The sequence below is a fragment of the Ruditapes philippinarum genome, unplaced genomic scaffold (assembly GCF_026571515.1).
Source record: "Ruditapes philippinarum isolate M1 unplaced genomic scaffold, ASM2657151v2 ctg12518_1_1_1_1, whole genome shotgun sequence".
Taxonomy (NCBI): domain Eukaryota; kingdom Metazoa; phylum Mollusca; class Bivalvia; order Venerida; family Veneridae; genus Ruditapes; species Ruditapes philippinarum.
Genome location: NW_026863758.1, coordinates 17501 through 27636, shown reverse-complemented (window position 1 = coordinate 27636; position 10136 = coordinate 17501). Strand labels below are relative to the sequence as shown.

The following is a 10136-nucleotide window of genomic DNA, read 5'->3' as shown; positions in this document are numbered from 1 at the left end:
AAACTTATTAAAGCATATAGTTAAACGTGTAACCAAGATTGGCAATTTAATAGATGTTTCTTACTGGTAAACTCAACATTCACAAGTAACAGATTAACTAAATATTATACACTACCTTTCACAGCATTAGTGACTTGAACTTTTCTACTGACTTGAACTCCCTTAACTGTTGTTCCAGGCTTTACCTGGGTCCCAGTAGAAGTTGTTTCTGGCTTTATACAAAGACATCTACCATCCTCCTGTAAAGATAAAAAAAAATCCATAGATTTATGCATAGATTTTGTGTCTTGAAGAACCGAATTTAGAGCAAATGAGCAGAATTGTCAAGTAATGGCAAAATTTAATCAGACATGAATTATAACAGGGTGACAGATATCAAATAGAACATTTTTTGAATTGTTACAGCCTAATCAGTAGGAACTTGAAACCATTGTCTATGTCAGAACAGAATTTTATTATGATGTACAGCATATTACATATTCAAATTTATTGAGAGAAAAAAATGTTCAAATTTACGTACAGTTAAGTTTCTTAAAGCCCCTTTCTGGTATGTGATTTTTAAATAAAATGCAATAATTCAATAAGCATGATAATTAAGCCTCTTTTAGGATGCTTGCTTTATGAAGTATGAAAATTATGTAATATCATGTAACTGGTATTGTATCAGAATGTCTACCACAAATTCCACATTTTTGATAACTGAAACAAACATACCTTGATCAAGTCTGAAGCCTCGTCCTGGGCACATTGTGGTGGGCACTGACTCTTGTTTTCTTCAGATGTCTTTATAGGAAGATTTGCTCTCTGTCAAAAAGATCATTAAGGAAATAATTAATTTAATCAGAATACAAAGAAAGAAAGATACATAGGGGATATTTGTATGTTTTGCATGTAAGATTGAAATATATGTCAATAATTGAACACCAGATACAATAACTTCACGAGTGGCGTAACCACAAGTGAAGATAGAAAAGTTGGTGTTCACAAATGAAATACATTTTAATCTTATATGTATAACAAATAAATTGTCTTTTTATTTCATACTTTTTAAGTGATTTAAAGTATTTTTACATATATTGCCACTTGAACGTATGCATTCTCTTATGTGACATCATCACATCATCAATTTTGAAATATAGGTCTGTTAAATTTCTCTACTTTGGTTACATTTTGAACATGATGTATGATGATATAAACTGTGTGTTCCTAAAGAAGCAAAAATTACGTATGACAGCATTTAGCTTTGCCTATTACCGTATCCTATTTAGTTATGATATTCTTTTCACCAGCATTCACATATTTTCCGGCCACAGTGAAATTTATATTTTAAAAATTGCACTAGTGGTTTATCAGAGTATAATCATCTGATATATTACAGTAAAACACTAGAAAGCATGAAACAAATGACTGGATTTCAACAATGTAATTACACATTACTGTTGGTCAGTATTTTTTTAAAAAGTACAACTACTAATGGATGCTGACATATGTAATAGAAAGATCAGTGAAACTCGAGGTTATTTTCTTGTATCAGTGAGCAAAATTCCTATGTAGAAATGTATGTATGTTGATCTGGCATTAGGCTAGCTCTTTCTTTGAAGACTTGGCTAAATCACAGAGCTATATTATTATGGACAGGAAACTATGATGTAATACACTTTAAATCTGTATAAGAGATTTATTGATCAGCATGTTCACATTTTGTGAGATTTTCTGAGATTATAAGTTCACAGCCATGTTTCCTATAGGAAGTTATAGAAATAAAAAGAAGTAGTAACAAAATAGAAGTCGCAAAATTGTAAAAGAAAAGTTACGATTAAAAATGTAAAGATTTTTCTCAATTATGGACAAAACTGCTTTAACACTTTTAAGAAGAAAACAATCTTTGAAAAGATCCATACCTCTGTCTGTACTGATAAACTGTCCTCAGACTCCTGATTGTTCTCACTGACACATGGCCCATTTTCACTAATCTCAGGTAATTCGGCATCACTATGTATCTAAAACAAAATTATCATAATTCATGTATATTAGACAATCAATGTTATTAAACCAAAAAGAAAATTATGAATTCTCTACAGCTGTCATTGATTCAGTGAAAAGCATATTTGATTTATACATTGATACCCAATGACACACTGAAATTTTGTTTCTGTGAATACAGTGAAACACTGAAATATTGATATATATATACTCCTTATCTCTAGTATATAATTCCTTTACATAGCTGTTATAAATGAGCCGGGTCATGACAAAACCAACATAATGTGTTTGCGACACGCATGGATCCAGACCAGCCTGCGAATCCGCTTACAAACCGTAGAGAAACGGATAGCGAACAGCATGGATCCTGATCAGAATGCGCAGGCTGGTCTTGATCCATGCTGGTCGCAAACACATTATGTTGGTTTTGTCGTGCCACGGCTCAAATGTCCCTTGCATGATTTTTTCCTAACTGATTTTTTGCTATCACTGCTATGAAATGGGTTCATTGTGTAACAGTAGCTTAGTGTTTGACATGGCCACCTGCTTTTGTATATGTTTTGAATAATTTTTCATAATTAATTATTCCTAGACATTTTAAGTGTGTAAGGCTATACATCTGCTGCAAATATTATTGTTTGAGTAAAAAAAAACTTCCAAAATTCTTGAGTGGAAGATCTATGTTCTTTAACTGCATTAAAAATGAATAGTGCATGCACAAAATCATTGCTAAATAGACAAGAGTGTACTTAAAATTGTACTAAGCAGAACAATATTATGTTTCAGAACATTTAGTAATGTTAACATACAATATTCATGAGTGTTAAATAACAGCGGCAGGCTGAAGCCTATAATACTTGGGGTCTTTCATCAAAACCAAATTCAAATACTTCCATTACTAAACACAAAATGAGGGGCTACAGATTTAGCTAGTGTATGTGGAAACAAATGTTCACTTGCTTTCTTGATATTTACCGTAAGTGCTTTCTTTTCACTTGTCCAGTGGAGGGCTGAAGTAGTGCTGGTCTGACTGGTAGGGGTTGCTCAGCATTCCAGTTGGTGTGACTTCATATTCTCCAATAATCTAAAAAAATGTATTATTATTATATTAACAAAAACAGAAGATCTACGATGCATTTTGTTAGCAGATTTTGCGTAATTTTCTATGATGAAACATATTTTGTTTGCTCAATTTACAAAATGAATGTTTGTGTAATTTACAAAATGAATGTAACATGAGCTGAATACAGGCTAAGTTGTTCCAAGTTGATCACACCAAGCTGTCTTGAAATCAATCTGGTGATATATCTTTGAGATAGCCTAAGCATTTTACAAATTACAGTGCAAATTTCACCCAAATGTTCCATGTATGACTATGGCAGGTGTCAAGTGCCGTGTGGCAGCCGTAAAAAGTTGCCCCGTACTCACTTCGTGTTGTTATATTTTCTGGTCCTTTCGGGATCATTGATGCCAACACTATAAAGTGCTGAGAATTGAGTACCGCTCAAGCCGGTGCTAGGGGGCGTGAGGGATGTTGCACTTATTCATTATCTCTCATGTACAGACTCAATCAAACCGAGTCTGCAATTCTTATGTTATTTTGTTGTGATTAATGCTTCCGAGGGATCACTTTTTTACCAGAATTTTGTAGAATTCTAGATATTTTGCAGACCTGCACATAAAATTTACTTTGAAGTTTGATGTTTTAAAAAATATCCAACTATTTTCTTTCTTAACAAACATTTGTTGAGACGTGCTTGACCTGTATACAGTATCAGTACAGTATATATCGATATATTAGCCACAAAATTTATCTATTTTAAGATGTATTTTTCAAAAATTTGACATCAAATAAATATGCATAGAAATACACTTACTCTTTCCAATTCACATTTTTATTTTGTCTTCCCAGTCTTAAAAAAAGATATATTATAGAGTAAACCTTGAAACAAAATTATATCTGAAGGTTTTTATAAATCATTGTAGCGCCAAGCTTTTCTTATCAGACTTGTCTGAAGAATGTCACTTTAGAACCATAGATGAGAGAATTGTCACAAAAAAAGCATTGTCAATCATCCAAATATTAAAAGATATTTAAGGATTTTATGTGTGTGTTTTTTTCCGTTGTTTTCAATTCGAGGAACAATTTATCGCTAGCTGTGCACGAATGTTTTCTAGTTTTACGCACGTGTCTCCATGATTACTATGGGGTATTACTATGCGGTAGACTGAGGATTGAATACAGAGTTTAGCTGTTTATTCCGGAGTGTCTGCACGGCAATTATCAAAGCTTTAAACGAAATGAAAGTAACATTAATTTTTACGTTTTGATATTACAAAAGTAAAAATTATTATGGTTGTGTGTAGGTTTTTTCTACAAGGTAACTGCAGATATGGAAATAATTGTTGGAATGAACATCCAAGTGGCGGAAATCAGGGTACGAGCACTTATCTTTTGTAAATCAATTTCGGATAGCACATTTTCGTCTAATTTGTTTATCAGTTTATTCCATATTTCTTAAATTGGTCTACTGCCATGCGAGTAGTTCCCGTACAAAAATCGTAGTTACAATACTTAAAAAATATAATTTAATATGTCTACATCTACATTGTACGTCGGCGCAATCACACTTGATTATGACGCGACGGGTGGTGCTAGGTCAAGAAAAAGAAATATACAAGAAATGATAGAAAGTTAGAAGAGGTTGGATAGTACAAAGGTAGAGATATAGACAAAAAGTATGGCCAGCTATATTTCGCTTCTTCAACCCAAACCTCTCCGGTTACGGTGGCCGCTGCCGGCACAGCCTTGGATAAATCACTAGTGGGTACTTGTAGCTGGGCCCATAAGGCGACTTAGAATGTGAGGGCTGATAGCCCCTGCTTGAAGGATACCAAGTCAGGGGCCTCTGCAAAGGAGGCAGGTAAGCTGTTCCATATTGTGGCTGTATGAGGGAAGAAGGAGTTCTTGTAGTACGATGTAGATGTGGATGGTAGATCTGGAACTTCTTGGAGTGGTCACTTCTACATGTAGTGCGGCTCGGGGCAGGGGTGAGATAATCGCTGACTGGTATGTCTACAAGGTCATTGGTGATCTTGAACATCATGGTCAGCTGGGCTTTGGTCCGTCGTGACTAATGTCTCCCACTCCAAGTGTAGGATCATTGAGGATATGCTGCTTGTGTTGTGGTAACGGTTCGTCACATATCTTGCAGCTCTCCTCTGGACCATCTCGAGCTTGCGTGTAAGGTCCTTGGTATAAGGGTTCCAGATGGTGGAGCAATATTCAAGGCCTGGTCGCACGAGTGACATGTAGGCTGTGCTCTTGACCTGTTCATTGCTGATGCGCAGGTTGCATCGAAGGAAGCCGAGTGTACTGTTGCCCTTCTTCACGATCTTGTCAACATGTTGATTCCAGGAGAGGTTTCCAGACATATGGACTCGAGGTACTTGGTTATAGAGTCTATCTCAAGTGTGTGGCCCTTCAAGGAGTACGGGTATATGATGGGGTTCCTCTTCCTGTGGACCCTGATTATGCTGCATTTCTCTGGGTGGAAACTCATGCCCCAGCGTTTCTTTCACAATGCCAACGTCTTCAGGTCATCCCGTAAAACGTGGCAGTCCTCTTCAGTGTTGATTTCCCGGTATACCACACAGTCGTCAGCAAAGAGTCTGGCTTTGGACGTGACATGAAGTGGCAGGTCATTGATGAAGACCAGGAAGAGTATGGGTCCGAGCACACTTCCCTGGGGGACTCCGCTGATAACGGGTGCTGGGTCGGACGTTGCTCCATCAACAACTACGCGCTGAGTGCGGCCTGTGAGAAATGCCTGAATCCACTTCAGGGTATGGTTTCTGATGCCATAATGATGGAGCTTGACAAGCAAGCGACTGTGTGGGACGCGGTTGAAGGCTTTGCTGAAGTCCAGTACAGCAAGGTCATGTTGTTTACACCAGTCCATGGACTTGGTGAGCTCATCTGTCAGCGTTAGTAGCTGGGTTTCGCAGCTCCGCCTTCTTCTAAATCCATGCTGGCTGTCGGTGAGTATCTTGTGACTATCCAGATGATTCATTATGTTGGTAACGATGATGTGCTCCAGCATCTTGCAGGCTATGCAGGTGAGGGATACTGGTAGATAGTTGCTGGCTTTGAAGCGCTCCCCTTTCTTAAATATGGCTGACACATTGGCTGTTATCCACACCTCAGGTATGCTGCCAGAAGAGAGGCACTTTTTGTAGATGACGACCAGGTATGATGAACACTGTTCAGCCATCTCCTTAAGGATGCGCGCAGAGATCATGTCTGGGCCTGCTGCCTTCTTTGGGTTGAGCTTCCTGAGTAGTGTAAGCACTCCCTTGTTGGTAATCTCTATGTCAGGCATGGTGGGGGATAGTTCGCCCTCAGGATTTGGGATGCTGGATTTGTCCTCCCTAGTGAAAACGGATTGGTATTGTTTGTTTAGGATATTGGCTTTGTCGATTGATTCAGCATGTAACTTGCCCTTGTCTTTCAGTGGTGAAACCCCACAGTTGTCCCTTCTCAACGATTTGATGTAATTCCAGAACTTTTTTGTTTTGATGGTTGTTCTGAGGCTGGATCATTGGCATCGATTAGGTCTTCTAAGTACATGTATAGCCAATATTCTTGTCGTTCTTTCTTTTGAGTTTCTCTTTTGGCCTGATGGTATCACAGTGATTTTCCTACTTTAATAACAGACTCCGAAAAAAGGCCTCTTCCCAATTGAAATTTTCTTTAAAATCATGCAGTTTCCCCAAAAATCTGAACTTAAAACCAGCTTTTTTACTTCCCAAATCAGCAATTTTAATTAATAATTTTTCCCAAAATCAAGAGGCTATGGTCTCTTCCCAATAAAGTGAGAAAAATCACTGTATCGCCGCCTATCCTTGAGGGAACCAGTTGATTTGAACTTGGATAGTAGTTTGTTTCTTTTTCGATGGAGAGTCTTTACTGTCTTGGTGATCCATGGTTTGTGTATCTTGTTACCCGAGATGGTTTTGGAGGGAATGTACCTGGTGACTAACGACTTCAACTTACTCTCAAAAATCTTCCAAGAATGGTCAGCAGAGCTGTTGGCTGTCTCTTCAGTGAATTGTGGTAAATATGACGTCAGTTCAGCCTTGAAGCTTTCAAAGTCAGCTTTTCTGTATTGAAGGACATTCCTTGGAGGTTTACGAACTCTCATGGGGCGGAGGCTTGACTCTATGAACACTGCGTCATGGTCGGCTATGCCAGGAAGGACTTCGCAACGGTTGATGAGAGACTGGTTATTGGTGAAGAAGAGGTCAAGACAGGATTCCGTGTATTCGGTTGTTCGAGTAGGTTTATCAACTATCTGAACAAGGAAGGCATCTTTCATGATGTCTAAGAGTTGCTGGCATTGCTTCATGGGTGTGGCATGTAGCTGTGGACACTCATTGACCCAGTACATCCACCAACAAATTTATTACAAGTTACCAATCAATAGGTCCGATATCAATATTTGGCTTGTCACAAAACACAGGCAGTTTGTGCGTGGCTTTGATACTTTACTATAATATGTATGTACATGAGTCATGACTACATTGTACTTCCGTTTTTTTTTGTTGTTTTTTTTTGATAAATTAAATATTTATTTATTATATCTCCCAAATTTTATGGGAGACATATTGTTTTTGCCTTTGCCGTTTGTCTGTCTGTCCGCACTTCAGAATAGGGATTATAGGGGGCCATCTAACTCTTTCAGTAACTGTAAACTGAACAAAAGAGAACAATATAATTCATTCTGTAACAAGAGAATAATGGGCCATGGCCCTCTATTAAACAAAAGAAAATAGCAAGAGAAATGCCTATTTGGTCAGACATCTGTCTGGTTGGCCGACCGTCTGCATTAAGCTTGTCCGGTCTTCACAGGTCACACTACTGGTTGGGCTTGGATTTCAACCAAACTCAGGAGTGTTCAGTACCATCCCTAGTTGTGCACATTATTGGCACTATCCAACTTTGCAGCACAAAATGGCCGCCAGAGCTAAAAATAGAAAAATCTTGTCCAGCCTTCACAGGTCAAAGTACTGGTGGGATCTGAACTAAACTTTACAAGAGTGATGAGTACCATCCATAGTTGTGCACATCACCAGCACGTTCTGCTTCGCTGCACAAAATGGCCACCAGAGCAAAAATATAGGAAAGTGTTGTTTGGCCTTCACAGGTCAATCTACTGGTGGGATTTCAACCAACCTTTACAGGAGTGACCATTCCTAGTTGTGCACATCACCTTGCTGCACAAAGTGGCCGCCAGAGCTAAAAATAGGAAAATCTTGTCCGGCCTTCACAGGTCAAACTACTGGTGGGATTTCAATGAATTTTTGGATGAGTGACAATACATAGTTATTGGAGACATATGTTTTTGTGACAAAAACTCTACTAGTTCAAAATATTTTTAAAACATCAAATTTTTAGTAAACAACAAAAGAAAGTTGCTCTTTTAATTTCATCCATGTATTTTCTGGATTAAATTAAAAGAACCATTTTTAGCTCGACTTTTCTATGAAAAGGGGAGCTATCCTACTCGCCCCGGCGTCGGCGTCGGCGTCGGCGTTGGCGTCACACCTTGGTTAAGTTTTTCGTACCACCCCACTTTATTTCAGAAGTATTACAAGTATGGCTTTGAAACTTACCATACTTGTTCACCATCATAACCTCCATCTACAGACAAGAGTACATAACTCTGTCAAGGTTTTTGACAGAATTATGGCCCTTTTTTGACTTAGAAAGTGTATTGAGCTTGGTTAAGTTTTTTGTACCACCTCACTTTATTTCAAAACCATTGGAGGTATTGCTTTGAAACTGACCATACTTGTTTACCATCACGACCTTCATCAACAGACAAGAGGACATAACTCTGTCAAGGTTTTTGACAGAATTATGCCCCTTTTTGACTTAGAAAATACATTGAATATGGGTAAAATCCACTTATTGCCTTAACCCTTTGAGATATTGCTTTGAAACTTTTAATGCTATTTCACATCATTACCCCCATCTGTACGCAAGAGAAGGTAACTCTGTCAAGGATTTGTTTTAAAAATTAAGGCCTTTTATCGACTTAGAATCTTGGTTAAGTTTTTAGTACCAGTCCACTTTTTGACTGAACTGTTTGAGATATTAATTTGAAAGTTGGAATACTTGTTTACAATCATGATTCCCAAACATGTCCAGGAGAAGGTAATTCTGTCAAAGATTTTATTTGAATTATGGCCCTTAACTGTCAATGTTTTGTATTATAGGCAAGCACTAAAAAACTTAAAAAATCTAAAAAAATTCATTCCTATCCACTTGTTCACTTTACCATAAATTATGTCATAATAAAATAATTCTTCACTAAATATCTTAATGCTCATGGCCATTGTTCACTTTAAAAATACAGAGATTCTTGTATTGCCTTTTACTGCAAAAACTTTTTTTATTGGCAAGCAATAAAAAAGTCGAGCACGCTGTCTTACGGACAGCTCTTGTTTGTTGTTGTTTTACTAAAGATTTGATGCTTTAAAATCATTTTGAATAAATAAATATTTAATTTAAAGATCCTGTAACACATTTTTTTCATGGTTTTATTTCATAAATATGACGCTCAAATTAAGATTTGTCAATCTTGTAAGTTCATATAAGCTTTATCTATAAAGATATTACCCAATTTAACATTTTGCGTAAATAAAGGGAGGTAATTAGAAATTTATTTTCTATAAATTCCAAGTCAAATTTTCCAATAAGAAATGAATGCATGTAACTTATTGATTAAATATAATGTGCACAAATATTTGCAGTACACATTTTACATATTCTTGGATGTTTGAAAATTGTTTTATTTGCATAATTATATACATATATAATAATTTGCAAGTGTGTGATACACTCAGTAACAATATCAATCACAAAACATACAGGATCTTTAATTTCTATCATCTTCATGGAACAGATAAAAAATCTTTTACATATTTGTGCTACATTAACAGTTTGGAACACATGCAGTGAAAAAAAAAAATTGCAGTGGTTATGTACATGTATAGTATTCAAGCCACGTACGGTCTGCCTGTGCAAAGATACACCAAAAATTCGATTTGATTTCGATTTCAGGCTGATTTCATTCATTCATGTGTGA

General features: G+C 36.9%; 1 long non-coding RNA gene across 1 annotated transcript; it reads right to left on the bottom strand.

Annotated features, from left to right (window-relative positions):
- Window positions 1-93: 93 nt before the first annotated feature.
- LOC132723249 (uncharacterized) lies at window positions 94-2001 on the bottom strand. The gene is made up of 3 exons (XR_009624717.1): window positions 1902-2001; window positions 715-804; window positions 94-239 (listed from the first exon to the last, which is right to left on the bottom strand). It is a non-coding gene; the product is annotated as an uncharacterized LOC132723249 (long non-coding RNA).
- Between the last annotated feature and the right edge of the window lie 8135 nt (window positions 2002-10136).